Source organism: Bactrocera oleae, chromosome 6, assembly GCF_042242935.1.
Source record: "Bactrocera oleae isolate idBacOlea1 chromosome 6, idBacOlea1, whole genome shotgun sequence".
NCBI classification, from domain to species: Eukaryota; Metazoa; Arthropoda; class Insecta; order Diptera; family Tephritidae; genus Bactrocera; species Bactrocera oleae.
Window position 1 is genome coordinate 56,425,893 of NC_091540.1, and position 20,527 is coordinate 56,446,419.

Sequence of the window (20,527 nt, forward strand, 5' to 3'; positions counted from 1 at the left end):
TCTCTCTCTTATATTGGATCAGGAAGTCATGCAATGAAAAGTCAGTGTAACATTGCACGTACACTATAGAAAATTCTAAGTGGGGAAATTCACTTTAAATGACCGATAAACATTATACTACTTATATAACATATAAAAACATTCAAGCAGAAAGAGTGTAGAAATATAGCTGCTTACAATTGTTTATGACTAAATTCATTTAAAATACAATACATATACATATGTATGTACATATGTATTTAAAACATCATTTTCAAAGTATGACTTAAGGAAGCGTTATGAATCAGAATCAAGTAAAAATTGTTGGCATTAAAAAAACTAGCAAACTGAGTGAGTAATCGAATTAATATAAACGATTGACACATAACTTTCTTACATGAGTCGGACCTTGCTATAAGGACTGCTTTAAACTTGAATAATAAGGCATTTCTAGATAAATATGTATTTGTCATATATACATTTTTGAGACTGTTTTTTCGGTCTGCAAAACTCAAAAACGACTATATTACTTTAAAAAAGTAATCGCAAATTTCTAATGTATAGATCTCTAGAAATCACGCACTTGTATTTAGATAAAAAATAGGAAGTAAAAGTAGAGTTGCCACTTTAAGTAAAACTGAAAATATAAGGCAATAGAAAGAGTCTTCTGGAGTGTAGTTGCCAGCTATTGGTGGAACTTGAAACTAAGCACAAAATTGTAAAAGTAGAATTGTAAAAAGTTTACTAAGGCTTTTGCAACGCTTGTATTTAAACATATTTTAGCATATGGTTGCCACCTAACGAAAATAGTTAAACAATATACATGTATTTAAATATAAGGTCTTTAAAAACCTACTGAATACTGTTTGCTGAAATTTTAATAGTATTTTGGAAACGAGTTGCCACCTATCGTAAAAGTAGCATTGTGGAAAATATTACGAAATGTGTTCTAAACGACACCGTTTAAGTTGTATGCTGGGTACAGAAGCATAATTATGTATTTATGTTTAAATGTTTAAAAATGTTTTTGTAACTACTGTTTACAAATTAATTCGCTTAGAAATTTCCCTTATATTTCCGTTTAATTTGAATGTTTCTTTTCATCTCTAATATTTTATAATTTCTTATATTATTTTATTTTTAGTTGAATTTTAATGTTTTATTTAAAAATGTTTTTTTTTATTATTATTAATGTTTTCTCTTAATTTTTATATTTCTTTTATTTTTATGTAACTATTTTTCTTTACAAGAATTTTTATGTTTTATTTTAAATTTTCCTATTAATTAGTAACGGTTTCTCTTAATATTTTACGTGTTATTTGTCTTTTCATTGCTAATATTTTATTTTCTTTTATTTTCATAGTTTTTTTATTTCCTTTTTTTTTTAATTAAATAAATTAAATTTTAAGTTATTATTTACTCATATCCTCTCTTATTTTTTAATCAAATAAATAATAAAAAAAACATCGAACTAAACCTAGATTTGTATTCAAAATTTGCATAAAAGCAAAGCAAAAAGCAGTAACAATGCCAAATGTTAACTAGCAAAAGACAGACACATTTCTACGAAAAATATAAATTCTATTAATTAAATGGTGATTCATCTATGGGACTGAGAGAAAGAAACATGACGAATCATACAGAGCACATACACACACCCATACAGATCAGAAGCTGCCAAATTGAATGATAGCCAAAAACCACAAAAACAAAAACTTTGAAAAAATTACAAAAAAAATAAAACAACGAAAACGAAAGCTCACTTTAAGTATATACATATGTATGTATGTATGTTTGTATTTGTTATGTTCATCATCAGAAGGTGTAACGCATGAAAAGAAGCCGTCGGTTTCATTCAATGCCGCTACCAGCTGCCGATCATCGTTTACAACGCAGGGTCTCACACATAAATTACATATCTTTACATACATATTATTTATATCTATGTATGTAAATTTTATTTCCATATATACATACACATAATTTGTTTGGAAATACTATCGTCCATTAGCTGTGGCAATTTGTGGCGCTTTCTTTTTTCGAAATGAAACAAAAACATTTTTAATTACATAGTGAATTAAATACATACTTGTAAAAAAGAATGGAACGAAACACTAGAAAACAAACATATGCTCTGTTTACCTTGGCTGTTATTTTTATTTTATTTTCGAAAAGAAAACGACGAGGTTACTAAAGAAAAGCTGCAATAAATTATTATTTTTGGTTTATTTGCGTTTTACGGCGAAATGTCAACGAAAATTTGATGCTGAGGAGAGCTTAGTAGATTAAAAATCAAAAAGCTTAGCATGAAACAAACAATGTCAAGAACTTGAAAAAACACTAATTTTAAATAACTAATCCTCAAGTATTGCTTGTCGGGAAGACAAAAATAGCGCGATATAAGCGAGTTTGGTGAGTAAAATTAGGCAATGGTTTTACTAGCTAAAGGCTAGTCCACAAGGTGGGATATTTTTAATCAGATATTATTTTGTCAATGACAGCTTCTGGACAGACTGGTTCGGTTCCAAGCTGTGTCACATTATTTGGTTACTTGCATTGATAAATTCTCAAACAATATGAGGAACCGTGACCTGATATACATCCAACTATCGTGGAAACTCCCCGAACCTGAGTTTGGTCTACATTAAAAGGTTTATTTATCTTTGCGGAATACCTTCCAATTTCTGTTATCCCTAAATTAGAAAACAAATAAAAAAAGTGCTTTTGCAACAATGTTTACCACTAGGTGGCGCCAGAGTCGAATTTGGTCCGTTTTTGTTTGTTGATGATATTCAGAAGTTCCAAAGTTCGAAGAAATAAGGCTTTTGACAATAATTTCTATTTTTTAAGCCATTTTGAAGTGTAAATTTTTTTGTAAAAGACTACTTTTGTTTTTGGAAAGTCGCCATTCTGTCAAAAATCAAAAGTTTAACTAGTCCTTCGAACATTACCGATATTATTCTATAATATTTATTTTGTGTTTGAAAAAATTTTAAGCTGAAAACTCTTCCACACCGCCAAACAGGTTTTCTTGAGGTAATCCTGGAAATCGGCTTCGGGAACACGGAAAACAATTTTTTTTTAAAATAGAATCACGGATTATTAAAGTATATTATATTCGGTAAATGTGTATTTTTTTAATTATTTATTAATTAAATTGCCTTTTCAAAAAAAATTCACAAAAAACGCGTCTTTCTGACTTGCAAGTGCATATATAATACAAACAAGGTTAGTACAAAAAAAATTATATTTTTATTTTATTTTTTTTATCAACAATTTTTAACTTTTTTAAAAAGAATTCATATTTTAATTTGAATTTTTTGAGATAAATTTTGTTGCATTTTTATGGATTAGCTCACACTTTTATCACAATTAACAGGAAAACACGACAAAAAATAAATAATAAATATTTCAAAATATTACTGCAAGGATTTCTTAAAGCGAATTTCTTTGTTAAAACCACAGCGATAAGAATATATTAAAAAACAAAAACATTTCGAAAACACAGCGTGAAAAAAAACATGAAAATTACTGGAACTATACATATATTTACGTATATACTTATGTGCTTATAAGTATATTAGAAAACATTTAATTTAAAAGGAATGGTTAAGTTCTCCAAACTGGATTGACATTTGAACATACATACATATTTCCAATGGTATAGAAAACGTAAATGTCTCTAGTAATTTAATAGTAATATTTAATTATATACATATATGGTACATGCCAACCAATGAATGCAAACATATGTATGTTCATATGTATATATAAGCACACGTGCTTTATAGAAATTGCACAAACAAATCAAAATTAATCTCATTGTGTTGGTTGACACACACACCATGGCAATGACACGAGTTGTCTATGCAGTAAGTGGAATCGACCAAATAATCTACTCATAATGTGGCAAATTATATCGAGATAACCATCAGCAAGCAACAACGTTTGGCAAAATAATATGGCTAAATTAACCCCTTTCATACAAAGCTATAAGAAAAAGAGTCGAACGAAAACAAATCTATCCACAGTAAGTAATTAAGGATGTGTATAAGTCAGCACAAATATACATATATATGTACATATATACCATATATGTGGAATGTACCTATATGTGGTATAAATAAAATATAATGAATAATTTTGAACTTCCCTGTCCTGTTAGGAAAACAGAATCTGAAAAGATGTTGCTGAAAGTTCGACGCAAAAGCAAGCCAATACATGCAGTAAGCATTGATTGCACATTTTTCCGATCCCAATTCTGAGAGAAAAACAAAGTCAACCAAACAAATTATTCTGTCTTAGCAAACATCATAGCCTAATAAGCGAAAACCCCAGATTCTTGAAACATCACCAATATGGTGGATACCATAAAATTACTTTGGGGTAGTGTGTATAGTGGACGAAGCAGATTCAGATTCAGATTTTTGGTAAAGCGAAATCAGCAGATCTTTCACGGCTCACAATATTTCAATCTAAAAGAAAATGTGCAAATAGAGTAGAATCTTCATAATAATAATAATACGCCTCTGTGTTACCATACTTCAACTGATGTTTGCTCATTTTCTTGCAAATTTATGCAAAGAAACGCTCATCTTACACATCTGTTTTTGGCAGCCCTTATTTACATGCGAAAAATCCCCAAAAAAAAATCTCGGAAGTAAAGTCCAATTGAACAACTAATTATATTAAAAATAAAATACGACAGAAAGCTAAAAATTAGAAAGTGATCACAATTGAGGGTATTTTAAGAAGCACTGAATATCTACAATAATCCAAAAAGTCCTTAATATCGGTGGCAAAATAATTTTTCTAGACTAAACTTTACTTTTCGCAAACAAGGGAAATCTGAGACTTTTAGAATTCTCAAATATTGTCCAATCAATGATTTATTTTATACAGCCAACTTGACTAGATCTTTATATAAAAATTGAGAAATAAAATATTCATACAAACAGCTATTTTAGCATGTTCAGAGTTACCAATTTTTTAAATTTAATTTAATTTTTAGATTTTCAGGGTTCACAGTTTATGGTATGAAACCATTTTAAAAGACACACGTTTTAATACAAATTCGCTTTCCTATATTTTAACCTCTCAATTTAAAAATATTTTTATTCTAAAGATAAATCTTTTCTAAAAGCAGAAAAAGAAAAATTTGTCAGATATAACAGCTTACCGTAAAGGCGGAAATCGATCAAAACACTAAACCAATTTTATTTTTCAGAATAATCAAGAAAAATAGAATGACTACATTAACACAACAATTTTCCTACAGGGTACAAACTCCCCAACCACACGTGCGTAGTCCTTGCTATTAGCGCCTATTATCTAGCTCCACTCTTACCCAGCGCATACAAAGCTAAAGTCTTTAATTGATTTGTGTCACTGTGTGTGATGATGAGGCACTCACTGTGCAAATACAAACAGTCAGCGTCTTCAACAATGCAAACTGCTCTTATTTACTCGTATTTCAAACTATTACTGTTTTCATTCGCTTTTATTATTTTGGCTTAGCTTTCTTGGCCACCTTAATGGTGCGGAGCGCAATTTTTTGTTTACAGATGCATATAAGTACGAGGGAGGATCGTTCATGTTCATGATTTTGAAACTTTGTATTGAAATTAAGACTTAAAATCCAGACCTGGTTTTATCACTTTTTTTTCAATCCACAAATGAAATCTCAACTGTTCGGAAATAGAGTTTTACGCCATTCAAGTTTAATATATAGATATTTCGGACATCAAGGGTCCAATTAACGATGGATTTGTCAGTCTGTATGTAGTATGAGGTTGAATGGTTTTACAAACCACCCTCGTAAACTTGTAAGTCCATTTGTATGTATATTATCTTTGCAAGCATTCCTCCTATCCTATTACATTCTGTGCAAACATTTACTATTTACTATTTTCTCGAGAAAAACAAAATCACTTTTCTGCCATGAAAGCGCGGTCATGTGGCTAATCGTGGATGTGTTTACAAAAAATGACACAACTCAAATTACTCAGATATACATATGTATGTACATGCATATATACTCGATGCACATAAGTATTTTGCTGCGGACTATTAAATCTAGAGTAGTTACTCAATTGGAGTGAGCTTTTCAATGCACTAGCACCTTGTTACAAAGGATAGAAGGGTTTTGTGCCCCTAATGTATTTTCCTAGTATAAAATTGGTAATTGAGTTAGTAAAAGAATAATTTATTATATAAGTATTAAAAAGTTTAAGGTTTACAATGAGGAGACGAGTGGAATTGTAAGGGTGCTCAGAAACAAACATTTATTGAAAGGAACGAAAAACGTATACTTGAAAAGTGGGCGTGGTACTATCCATTATAATATATATATAGAATAGCAAAAACAATTTAATAAACTGATTCAAAAACGCAAAATATATTTTTTTATAGAAATACCTACGACTTCTTTAAATATCTAACCATGGGCTCGGTCCCGCCCCTTATATTTTAAGTCTTCTATCTGTCAAACGGTTTTAGCATACTTGTAGGCAAACATAGTTAGAAAAATGACAATTTTGTCCACAAACATGCCTTCATATGTCCCATATACCGCCATTTTGAATTTTAGTAGTTCAATCGGCTTTGAATGGACAATTTAATTATTTAAGGGTTATATCCTTTTGCAAGTCAAAAAAAACGCACTTATTGTGATTTTTTTTTTAATTTAATGCATTTCAATAATCGGTCATTCAATTTGCAAAATGTTGGATTCTCTTCATCCTGTAGCCTATTTCCAGGAGCATCGCCGATAAACGGTGGTTGGAGGTTAAGAACGTTTTTCTACTTAAAATTATCTCAAATCTACAAAGCCAAAACATTTATTCTAACATGAACATGATGAATACAGGTAATGGCGGAAGCACAAGTCAAAATTTTGATTTTTGATAAAATTGTGGGTTCCTAAAATAAGAGCGTTTTTTGAGAAAACTTTTACAGCTCAGTGTAGCGTAAAAAATCGAAAATATTATCAAAAATTTCTTATTTTTTCGATCATTACCTGAAAAATATATCGAAGAAGGTCGTGTGAAAATTTCAAATACAGCGGCTCAGCCATTTCGAAGAAATTTTTTCTCACCGATTCTGAAAACGGGGTTTCGAGAAAAAACTGTTTAAAGTTTTGGGAGAAAATAGTAATTTTTTTTCCATATTTAAGATGGTATCTCGTAACATTCTCTACATTTAATAAACCGACAATGTGCGAGTTCGGTTCCGACCGAACTTAGTCCAACCTTACTTGTTTTCCTTGCAACTGTTTTTATTTTAAAGAAATTCGCAACGCGAAAATATCTTTTTAATCGAGTGACGCGCACAAGAATCTCTTTTATAATTTTTTTTTTAAAGTACCGCTATAAAAGTGTCCTTATCTTATACATTTAATCAAACCTAACAGTTTTAGCAAATGTAAGTGTTACGAGTAAGAGAGAGAGTGGTATGCGGTGAGTGAGTCGTCGGCTTAATGTCACTACAATTTAGCTAACGTAATAAGTCGACAAGTGTTTCCAATCCAATTCAATGCGAGTACACTCGTACAAGCAGCCACATATGTATGCATGTATGTATGTATGTATGTGCGTATGATTATTTGTCATGATAGTGTAATTGTAGGACAGGCAATGGGAATGTGCGAATGTGTCGAATAAAATTCTTTGGCTCCAGTCAGTCGGGCACCGTTGCTACGGAAACAACTATAAAACGTGGCATTTTCATCGCCAACAATAGCGACAACAACCAAAGAAACAGCAACAGAAACAACAATAAAGAAGACACCACGTAAAAGTCAGTTGCCAAGTCCATAAACTCTGAATGAAATGAGTGAGGATTGCATTCGGGTCGTTGGTAGTGGTTAGGCGACTCCCGACAAACGCAGGCGGAACTATAAATTATGTGAGGCGAGCGCCTGCATACAGAGTCTGCAAGTACTAGGTTTCTATGTATGCGAGTATTTAGAAAAGTGCAATTGCATACACTTAGCAGTACAAACAAACATACTTATATATAATTACATATATCGAGTATGTAGGCACATACATACATATGTATGTACTATGGTGGGTTGTGAAAGTGCTAGACACTTGAAAGATTTCTGGCTAATTTGCCTGTTGCAACACCCACAGGCAAGCTGCCACTAGTTTTTCTATTTTTCTATTACTCATGTGTGTGTCTATACATACATAAGTATGTATGTATGCTGAGTTACTCCGCTATGACTAACCTTCATGACTTAATTTATTTATGGTCAATGAAAGAAAAGAATTCACGAACTTAAGTGTGAGCATTTAAAATAAACTATATCATTGCCGTAAAATTGTTGTTGGCATTAATATAAATAAAATAATTATAACATAAAGTATACTTAAAAGTCTAAGATGGAATACGTGTAAAAGTTAGCTCCGCGCCGAAATGTAGGCAACATTTAAAAAAATACAACTCATTGGCGCATAAAACATGGTAGCTTATGAGTTAGCAAATATCTTGAGAACCTAAGAATTTCGATTAGATATAATAACGGTTCTTTACGAAGTTTTCGGCCCTTTCCTAAAATTGGCGTGCTATATGTTTGAGAAAACTGCTTATATCCACTTTTCGTTGTTCCTATATGCTGAAAGCTCGGGTAAGGTTTTGTAACTGAAGTTTGAACCGCAGCGCAAAACCGAATACCGAAGACTTGACTACAAGAAAGTGAGCAAAAACGTAAACTCCAGGATAAAACAGCACGAGATCTCTTGTGCCTCGAATAAAAATCGCGAAAAATAACTTATTTTTGATTGAAGTTTCTTAGATGAAAAATAGTATACGTGTAATAGAATATAACTTATGAATTCTCAAGTGTGGACTGTAGACTGAAGTGTAGACCCTCTACCGAACGGAAAATTACTGACTACAGTTACATTGAATTCATTTGTGCGCTTTACTGTTCTGCAGTAACAGCTTATATTATTCTCAATCTTGATAAAAGTTAAGGAACACACACACCTGATGTAACAACCCCAAAGAAGACGATTTTTGGTAAAAAAAAAGATAAAAGTTGACAAAATGGCTGCGTTTTTTAAAAAATTGTAATTTTACCCAAATTTTTAGTTGTAATTTTGTAATTTTTGGCAATTCAATGACAAAATTCGATTTCTGATCAGATCAAAAAAGCTGAAAAGCTGGTAGTTCATAATGGTGTGTATTACATACATACTTATGTACATATGTACTTATATACAGAACAGGCAAAAAAAGTTTGATAGTGATCGGATCATTTGTCTTTTTTGGCTACAACACAGAAATATATAAATTATTGAAGAGTTTTTATTTACAGAATTGGTCAGTGACATGAAACCTCATTAATTTTTAAGGAATGTCAGAAATGGAATGTACTATACATACATACATAATACCTAGCAAGAATAAACAAATGATATTTATCTAATTAAGTAACGAAGGGGAATAGCTCAAAATAGTTTTTGATTTAGTAATTTTGATCACGATTCGTCTGCCATATAGAATCGATTAGCGCAAATAGGAGAAACGCGGTCAGTCAATATACAATCGTACATATGTGTATATGTTTTTGTGTTCCAATTCGAATTGCACTTCTTGATTAAGCAATGCTCCACCATTCACAATGTGTTTTCGAATATGGCAGCATTATTGTACATACTTATAAGTAAGTATATACATACATATGCCCGTAGGTATTTGTATATGTACATACATATGAATTGGGCGTCTACCGCTCGATGAACAGTGGAATCAATTCAAGATTTCCAAGATATCAGAAGAAGTTATTTGTTAATATATTTCTTTATTTATTTAATTGAGAACGGACATTTATGCCACTCAAGGCAAATACCGAGTAAATAGAGTTATGCCAATGAACGAGATGGTGTGACGATCTACTGACGCAATCAATGGTTTTCATTTTATGCACTTTCAACACGCCATCATTGACGCATCAAATAATATGTGGTAACGGGAGGTTCTAATGGAAACGGTTTTTTATTATACTTAAATTTATAAAAAATAGGAAAAATGAAAAAAGAAATATTGAAGAAATTTCTATTGAAGACGGGCATAAACAGAAGGTTAAGTAACGGGTAGTTGCAATGACATTAGTTTTAGATATTAAATTTTGTTCAGTCTTAGACTTGGTTGCAATTACCTGCAATGTGGAACGTGCAGAAGCTTCGTAATGGGCTCAGACCACTTGTGAGAAGTTATCGCACTTCTCTAGTTTTTCGGTAATAAATTAATCAAAAAACATTCCTGAAATACTCGTATAATGACCAAGACCTAGTAATGAGAATGTAATGAAAATAATAGACCCATCAGCTGTGGAATACGACTATATATCATCTTATAAAATGTGGCCAGAACTGCTCCAAACTGTTTTGTGACGACTCTTTTATCACGAACACAAGTATTTGAGTGACACAAAGCATTCAGTGAAGGTCGTGAAGGTATCGAAAACTTTCCTCATGCGAGTCGTCGTGTTGACATTAGAGAGAAAGCAGAGGATTTCAACATATTCCATGGATCGATCGTTTTGATTAATGTTTTGGGTATGAAGCGCGTAACTGCCAGACTCTTACCAAAAAACCGGAATATTTTACAAAAAAGACGTCAAGTAGAGGTCGAAAAATAAATGCCAGACAATGTAACTTACAAGAAGTGTTCGGAAAAATGGATTACAAGTTGGCATGCTTAATTGCATTTAAATACAGCTCCGTTTCAGTTAATAAGGCCCAACTTTTGATGGAATGGTATTTAACTTTGGTCAAGGTTTATAGTTCAAGCCCTCTACTTGTTTTTCGAATGTTTATAATAAATATATACGATATATATATTATGTATATTAGGGTGATGCGAAAAAAAATTTCTTTTGCTTAGTTTGAGGGAGATTGTAGACTATAAAAAAGAAAATTTTTGGGCAAAAAAAAATTGTTTAAACACTCAGTTTAAAAGTAAATTTCGATTTAACCTTTTTTTTGGACAAGAAAAAATTATTTTTGGTTTAAACAAAATTTTTAATATATACAAATTTATTTTAACGCTTAAGGAAAGCATGTTGTCGTTTAAGACGTTTTTTTAAAACTCCAAATACCACAAAATTTTTTTTTAAGTTGATAACTTTCAATTGGCTAGAAAGAGGACTATCCACAGCTTCTAAAGCACTTATCAAAAATTTTTTACGAAATAAAAATTTTAGCTCGAAAATTTACTTTAGAGATGAGATGTTAAAAAAAAATTTTTTTTTGGTCCAAAAATTTTCTTTATTTATAATAAAAAAAAATGTTTTTTGCTTCACCCTAATGTATATAAATACAAGTATGTATGCCAGCAGTGGTAGTAATCCTCAACCACAAAGGATTGCCGCTGTCGCTTTGATTTCGAGTATGTAACAGGAGCGTAACCCCACTACACACCCAATTAATATGATTGGCACTATATAAGGTGCGTCAAGAAGAGATCTGAAATATATATTTTTTTAATATTACTTTTAATTAGGTATTAATACTTTTTAGCAATTACTCGGTGTCAAATGATCCGAACACTGTACATTTTTTCCACATGTTCTGAATGTAGTTCTCCATACAATGACCTACATACCGTGTTTGACCTGATCAAAACTCGAATTTTAGGTTAAATTCAACTTAAAACAAAAATGTTCTTTATATATATATATTTTTTTTTTCAACCGTAGTTCCATAAACAGATAATATCTTCTAGTAGAGAATTGTTTTTTTTTAAGGTTCTATCCGTCGAGAAGACCTTAATCATTGCGGCCGTTTTATAACGCCGTGTAATTCGAAAAACATTTAATTTTTACTTCAAAAATTCTATTGCATATACTTTAAAAATGTATTATAAATATACGCTTAAAATTTTAATACAGTACACCATATTTTTTTAATCCCCAAAAATCGTTTTTTTAGGCTTTCACTCTCGATGTGCCTCTTAAACTCGGCCGGATAAGTTAATCATTTCTAAAATGCAATTATACTCGAAAGAGAGGTGAACGACTAAAAACCAGCCCCTAAAAAGGCTTTGCATTCTTTTTTTGTGTTAGTATAGAAATTTTGATAATTTTTAAACTGTATTTATTGAATTTAAATACTAATTAATTTGTTTTTTAGATTACTAAACTAGTTTTAGAGCATAAAAGCACTTATTGGAACACCCTATACCCATTCTTATTATAAACACTCGACTAAATAGTTAAGCTTGCCGCTCCCGCAATACAACTACGTACACACGCGCATGCAAACTCTCACACATACAATGCTTCTTACTATTTTTAGCTTGATGGGCGTATTTTTTATTTTTATCATACGCTTATTTGTTATCAGCTGTGCAAAGCATATGAATGTCCACAAACAACCATAAGCGAATATACATATATATATATATAGATATGTTTGTGTATGTAGTATATAATTATAGGAAGAAAAACGATTGAATAGAGTTATTCATAAAAATATGTGAAATGTAGGGAGGGAACCCCTACATATTTATGCCGATATACACATATTACATACAAACATACATAAATATATTTGAGTATGAAAATATGTGCAAAAAAATTGCATAAATAAATTTTGTAGATATTAACATACATATGTATATAGTATATAACACAAACAAAGCCATTTGATAATGAAAAAGAGCGAATATGTGAAAAACACTAACACACACGTACATATACATATACACAAAACGGCTATGACTAATCGACGCCGCAGACAACGTGATGGGGCTATGAATATCGGTGAGTTGGTGAGTTGCTTCACGCGAAATCGCTGCACTCAAAGGGATAAGGAAAAGTAAATAAAAATTCCAATTGCTTACACAATTTTTACGATATTTTGTATGCGTTATTTAATGAAAGCAAAAATGTATATGTAAGCGCCCCAAAATTAATCACGACGCCTGTAAATATGTGCTTATTTATGTATATATATGTGTATGTGTGTTTTTTGTTTGTTTGACGCGTGAAATTTGGGTTATAGACCTTAAGCAGGAGATTTACAGACACCCATGAGCATATCAACGACATTCAAGACCTTAAGTTATGAAAACGTGACCTGGTTGGGGATAAGAAACTTAAGGAAATCATATAAGTTGCATGCATACATACGATATCCGGTCTGATATATAGATTTGTAGCCATGCCTTAACGGGTTATACTTGTATTCATAATATAATATAATTCACAAGTGATTTCAAAAAAAAAAAAAAAAAAAACAATTTTCTTTTTGTATACATAACGAATGTGAAAAAAATTTCTTCAAAACGCATGGAAAAATCGACTCAGAATTTTCTTCTTAAATATACATACATACATATTTGTCATCTGATGTTCTTGGAAATAATATGACAGTAATTGCGTTTACTTAAGCCACTCTCAAGTATACTTTTTTTTTCACAAAAATCGAATTTTTTTGGGAAACACCGTTTTTGTCAAAAATCAAAATTTTTACTAGTCCTTCGAGCATTACCTGCATTCACCTATATTAATAATAAATGTTTGTAGTTCTTGGATCTAAAATAATTAAAAGCAGAAAAATCTTCCTCATCGATAGACCCCTTTCTTTGGAGGTGCTTCTAGAAATCGACTATGGCTAAAACAATTCACAAAAATCACATTTGTGCCTTGCAACTCCTACTCATAAATGAAGAGTATAATGAAACAATTTGGGAGACGATGAGCACTTCACTATCTAGAATTTTTTAACTTTGTAAGAATATTCAAGATTGCCGCCATATCAGATGCATTGAGTACAAAACTCATTGGAGGCATCGAAAATTCTACAAATCGTCAATATTCCTAAATATATTCGGTATATAATTTTTTCTAAAAAAATATGTGTCCGTTCGTTCGTGTGATCTTTAAAATGGTAGGAGGAGAAATTTAGCTGATAATTCTTAGACTAGAATTCTACAATAATTAGAACGATATGTTATAAAAGTATTGTATATTAATATTGTCTCTCCTATATTGTCTCTCCTATCGCCAATTTTCACATTTTAGTTGTTTAAGAGTGAAACAATGGAAATTATCTTAATATAATCATAAAAAGTGAAGATCGATAATGAAAAGGTACCAACTTTTTAACGATTTTTATATAAATATCTCTGCCGCTACAACAACAAAAACAACTATATATCTCAAACTGTTTGCACGGGGAATTGTCGAGCGAATTTTCTGGGGTCTCTGAAAGATTTTCAAAGGTACTTTTAAAAAATACCGTTAGTAGTAAATTCTTCAAAATAACTTAAAAGAACAAGTATTTGGTACATAATGAAATTGTTCAGTATCTTATATACTACTTGAAGTAATTTATGGATGATAAGTAAAGACAATATCTTTATCATAATGCTTAGGTGTGAATTTTTCATGACCGTGGTTATTCTGAAAGCGCTCTTCGTTTGTTTAATATTTATGTTATGGAGCTTTATGAAGAGGGGAATCGTCATGTGTGTAAGAACCTGTTATTCTTAAATAGCTAAATTCAACTCTAAAGTGTTTATATATGAGTATATAACTACATACTTATAAATTTGCTTCGTAGATTAGCCCCAGAAGTCACGAAAATGTATGATTTGTCTGCGATAAAATTCTACGCCCGCACACAGACGAATATTTAGACTATACGCAGCCAAAAAACTAGTTCACGCATATCATTTACATAGCCGTAACGTAGCCGACGTAATTAAATTGCGTTTGCTAATAAAAAAAAAACACACACACACATGCGGCAGTATAACTACAAACATAACTTGTTTACGAAATTATTCTACAACACATCATCATAATTTTTCATAAAATTGCGAAACGCAAATAAAGAAATAAAATTAGTGTTACTATATGTGTATGAACATAAGTATGTATGTATTTTTACATTTGCGCGCGAATTTTATCATTGCATGAAAAAAATACAAAAATAAAATAAAAAGTAGAAACGACGATATCAAAAGTAAGAAACATTTTTGCTTATACCTACAAATAAATTCGAGTTTCAAACGTACTACATACAAACGTACAAAATATATGTATGTAAATGCATAAGTATGTGTGTTGAAATATCAGAACAAAATTGTTTTCCATTTTTAGTTATGATTAAACTCCCACAAATATAAATATATTGTTACAAAAAATGTTAAGCATTGCTTACATGTATGTATGTATATATGAACTTGCGTACATATGTATGTACATTCTTATGTCGTTTTTCATTTTACCAAATACAAATTTCGTACAAATATTTTTCCAGATTAGTTGGATCTAACTCAGAGCAGTCAAAATCCTCAAAACTATTTGACAACTGTGTTATCCCGCTACAACAATAACTACAAGTATAACACGCTATATTCCTTGAGAGGCTTTGAAAAGATGTAAATATAAAAACTTAAATTTTTATTTCTGTCGTTACATTAGCTCTGCCGAAAATTAGAGTACTTTCCCTATAAAATATAAACCAGCATAAACTAAGAGCAAGAAAAAGCTACATTTCTACTCTGAAAACAAAAATGTTTATTTAAGGACATAAATTTGCGAATTTCATGTAATATTTACAAACAAAAATAACGTCCAAATTTTCTTCGTCTACATTGTTGCTTTAAACGTCAGAAAATATATTTGTTTTGAAAACAAAAATGCTAAATATGAAAAAAGCTTACTTTTCGAATTGTTTGAATTTCGAGCTTGTATGGAAAAAATTTTCTCTTCGAAGGTAGTTATTTCACACAAATATTATGGAGTTTAAATAAGAGAATATACACTGCAACCTTTGCAATCACACATGTAATATACAAGAAACGATTATAACGTATAAAAATAACTGTAAACGATATCGACTTCACAATGGCGTTCAACTGGTTTATCATATGGTTCCAAGTTATAGGTTGATTCAGAGAATGCAATATCAACAATTCTACTGTTATTTATTTAAAGAGTAATCAGAAAGATAATTGAACAGAATGCCTATGGTTGGTATAAACAAATATTCGTACATGTACATATATAATATTATCAAGAAAGAGCTATGTACATATGTAATGAATGCGAAAAGCTTACTACATACTAAAAGTGGACTTTTATTAATTGAGCAATAAGAAATTCAAGAAATTGGGTAGTAAAAAGATGTGGTTTGAAAAAAAATTTTTTAATTAAAAAAAAACAAAACAATTTAAAAAAAATAAAAAAAATAAACAATTAACTTCGTTTGCACCGAAGCTACAATACCTTTTAGAAATATGTTCATACATAAGATTATATAAAAGAACTGGATTTTTATGGATCAGTTTGTGTGACAGCTATATGATATAGTGGTGCGATCTGAACAATTTCTTTGTAGATTGTACCGTTGCATTGGGTAATAATCCACGCCAAATTTCCTGAAGATATCTTGCCGAATAAAAAAGTTTTCTATACAAGAACTGGATTTAGATTGGTCAGTTCGTTTCGTAGATATACTTGTATGCTACAGTGGTCCCAACTCAAATTTTTTTTCAGAAATTGTAGCGCTGCCTGGTACAATATTCTAAGCCACTTTCAGTTTGTATGGCAACTATATGCTATAATAGTCCGATATCTACGGTTCCCACAAATGAGCAGCCTTTTCGGCCGTAAAGGAGGTGTACAAAATTTCAGATAGATGTCTCAAAAACTGACTGACTAAATCGACTTGTCATGCTTATCATTTACATATATATATATATATATATATACGTAAATATATATTTTAGAGTCTCCGAAGTTTCCTTTGGATACTACAAACTTCGTGGCAAACTTAAAATACATTGTATAGAGGTATAAATATAGATAAATATATACCTAAACAAATCGATCGATGACAATAAAATCTGAAGTAGTAAAATACTAAAAGCACAAACTCAGCTATTATAATTTATAATATTTTATAAATTAAACCAAAAATTAAAGTCATTTATAGCAAATCGAAGTACCAGACAAACATACACACTAATTCTAGAAAAAAGTATATAAAAAATATAGTAATAACCAAATTGTTTTGTATAATTATGCATATGTACATATGTAATTAAATTCATAATTCTATAAAATTGCAGAGCAAGCTCAAAACTTTAAAGTAGAACACATTTCTACATTAATATTTCCATACAAAACCTCCATGTACTACATATCTACGTAAGTACATTTATAAGCCATAAACTATCAGTCTACGTAATACTTTCAAACATATACTCGTACATATATTCATATGAGAGCAAATACGCTTAGCAAAACTTTTAAAACGAGAACAAAAATGTTTATTTTTTATGAAACCAATACCAGTACATTTATGATTATAAATACCTAAGTACATATACACATATATATACATACATATGTATGTACATAGGTAAAAAAGAACAAAATATCGAGATACAAATAAATGCTGAACACTGCTCACTGGCGAGTTCCAAACCCAAAGGCCAGTGTATAAACAAACAAGCAGCTAGCAAAACGAAGCGAGTTAGACGAAACGGGTAGGCGGTAGAATTCGAGGCGGCCAAGTCAATTGAGGCACTGAAACGATGAGGTAATTCGTTGGTTTTTATCCAATAAACAACGTATACATGTATGAGGCAGCTAGCAGCTATATTTTTGACTATACATCAATTTTAGCACAAAATGTTTGCTTTTGCTTTGGGCAATGCACAGATATTGGTATTAATGCTTGTTTGTATGTTATTGATTTGAAATTTCAAAAATTTGCATAACTTTAATTATTAAGTTTTGTCTAATGCACATTTCAGATATACATACATACATATGCACCCAAATTTTAAACATTTGATTATTAATTTAAGTTATATTAGGATTTATGATCACATGTCTACACTACTTATACATTTTAGGAGTAATAACCACTTGTAATGCCAGATTGCATATTGTCACCACAAGCACTAGTGCGTCAGATTTCACTTTTTTATAGAACAACAACAACATACAAACCACATCACTGCTTTATTTATTGAATTGAAGTCGGTCATTTTGTGGAACCATATCGTAGGCAGGCTCACATAAAATTCTATAATTGATATTTTTCACTTTATTATGTTTAGAAAATCACACACATTGATATATTATAGCTATATTATTTAAGTATTTTATGTATGTCTCAAACACATTTCTGCCAAAAAATTATTAATACACATTTCATAATTATATGGTTTCCCAATTAGATTTGCTGCCACATTGAGTATAACCACATATTTTTCCTAAATCACCATATGTTTTATTTTCACAAATACTGAACTGTGCTCGGAATCACTTATAACTTATGCATACAAGTATATATATATACATATATGAAGGTATATGTAAAACAATAAATACTTTACAAACTGCATTTTGCTACCAAATTACGTTTTGCGTACTCGTACCTTTTTGGCTCACAATAAACTTATTCCATCAGCACACATCTGTTGGACAATGGTAAATTCTAATGGTTTTTCTTCACTTTTTTTTTTACTTTTTTTAATCGAATTAAAAGGTTTAAACTTATTTTCACGCGCACCGTCTGCGAGTTGGAGCAGCTCACACCGTTTCTTCTATTGAACTGAGTGTTCAGCAAACATAAATTCAGTATATCGCCACCAGGGCACCGTTGGCGAAACGAGCGCTAGCGCCTAGCCGGAGAGTAAAAAGCCACAAACATTGAATAATTATAAATAGCCTTAGTTAGCATTTATACAGCATGTCAGAGTCACTCGCTCTATATGCTCAACGGTGCTCACTAAAGAGCCTCAAATGGGGAACCTCAATGCTGCAAGAGTTGATGACGATCTTGCCGGTAAAATTTACGAAGTGAGTCCAAGCACAGATGTACATACATATGAGAATGCATAAATAACAACAGATGTGTGATGAAAGCAAATTTGCTGCGCGAGCGCGAATGACTAATTTAAGTATTTATTGGTAAATTGAAAAATTTGTGGAGTAGCGAAACTATAGGGTAACGAAAGGAAGTAGCGTAATGTATGGAATCTTAATAGTATTACTCATAGCAATTCAGTGCATAACGCAGACGATTTTGCACTTATGATAATAAGATTTATTGTTCAATTTTATATGTAATTGGCAAATTCATATTTAATTTGTAGCATTTTAATGAAGATCAATTGCACTTTGTACCATTTAAGAAATAATAATATTAAGAAAAACGTTAGCTTTGGTAACAGCAAAGCTTCACAAATAATAAAGTTCCCATACAAGAACTTGATTTTGATCCGTTAGTTCGTATGACCACTATAGTGGTCCGATCCGAAAAATTTTAGCTTTCAAAGCAACTATTAGAAAGTAAATCGCTTTAGCTAGAGTTAACCCAATTAGAAAGGAATAATATTTTATATAGAAAAGGAGATTCGTGATTGTTGTTGTTACAGATGCTCAAGCATTCACTAAACGGGAAGATCAATTCGTGATACAAGCCTCCGCCAATAGTGGTAATTAGATTTATAACCTTACATGTTTTATCTATAAGATTGATTTAAGAATGTAGTTGGGAATATTAGTTTATTAATAACAAAATAATTCGAATACATTCCAGACATTATTTCGATGCATAAAATAAAGATACAATAAGCCCCAATTATATAGTAGAATGTAGATGTTTTTTATGGATGCATGTATCAACATATACATATGTACATACATACGCACAAATGTATAAATAACGTTTTCTTATTGGATTTTATTGACCGCACTTTTCTACTATACATGTAAAATCTTTTCTTTATGCAAACTCTGTTTTTTTTATGTTACATTTAGAAGAAGCAATTTCTTACCAATTTTATCATTATATTAATATTTTTTGCATTTATTTACAGTGGTAGGATGATGCCATAAAAATCTGACATCGGCATAGGCAAGCAGCTGAATGTAAACTTCTTATAATTTGCACCAAAACTACACATAAAGCACATAAATATACACTACTGTGTTCGCAAAACTTTAATTTACTTAAACTTACATGTATTTTCGATAACTACACGTTTAAAAACACTTAAATAGCATAAAATAAACACCTTTATAGCATTCACTTCATTGCTGGAGAATAGAAAAAACACACATACGCCCATTCGTAACGATTGGGCTGCTGTCACATTGACAGTTAATCGCCTTACCATATCAGTGTAAAAAAGCGGAGAATACACTGCGACATCTGTGTGTTCAATAAGAACAATAATTCAATATTGATATGGGGAATATAAATTTAGTTCTTTACCCCTGAACCCTGAGTTGAAATCGAACCAAAGTTGTCTCTTTAACTTCTGTTGGTTGTTGTTGTTATTTTAACTGTTTTTCCAACCCTGTATTAGTATCGGTTTAAATCAGAGGTATCGACGGTATTTGACAAAGAAGAAGTGTTGGATGAATAACCTAACTGAAAAATACATTAGACTATAATTTTTGCCAATAAGTAACTTAAAGTTCGAAAACCAAATTGCAATGCGTTCTAATGGTAAAAAAACACTTTTTGCTTTGCCGAATCGGGCCAGTTTTCCTGGAATC

The 20,527-nt window shown here is 30.9% G+C and overlaps 1 protein-coding gene across 6 annotated transcripts in view; it reads right to left on the minus strand.

Moving 5' to 3' along the window:
• The window catches only part of rhea (Talin_middle and talin-RS domain-containing protein rhea), a 63,506-nt gene extending 43,401 nt beyond the window's left edge, over positions 1 to 20,105 (minus strand). The window contains exons 1-2 of one of the 6 annotated variants that reach the window (XM_036360532.2): positions 19,986 to 20,071; positions 19,801 to 19,921 (exon numbers count right to left, since the gene is read on the minus strand). The gene's annotated coding sequence lies outside the window, so the exon portion shown is untranslated. Of the gene's footprint in view, positions 1 to 18,396; positions 18,581 to 19,800; positions 19,922 to 19,985 lie in introns of those variants that run through there. The other 5 variants (XR_011397215.1, XM_014233327.3, XM_014233326.3 and 2 more) reach the window with 5 other exon arrangements.
• Positions 20,106 to 20,527: the final 422 nt, after the last annotated feature.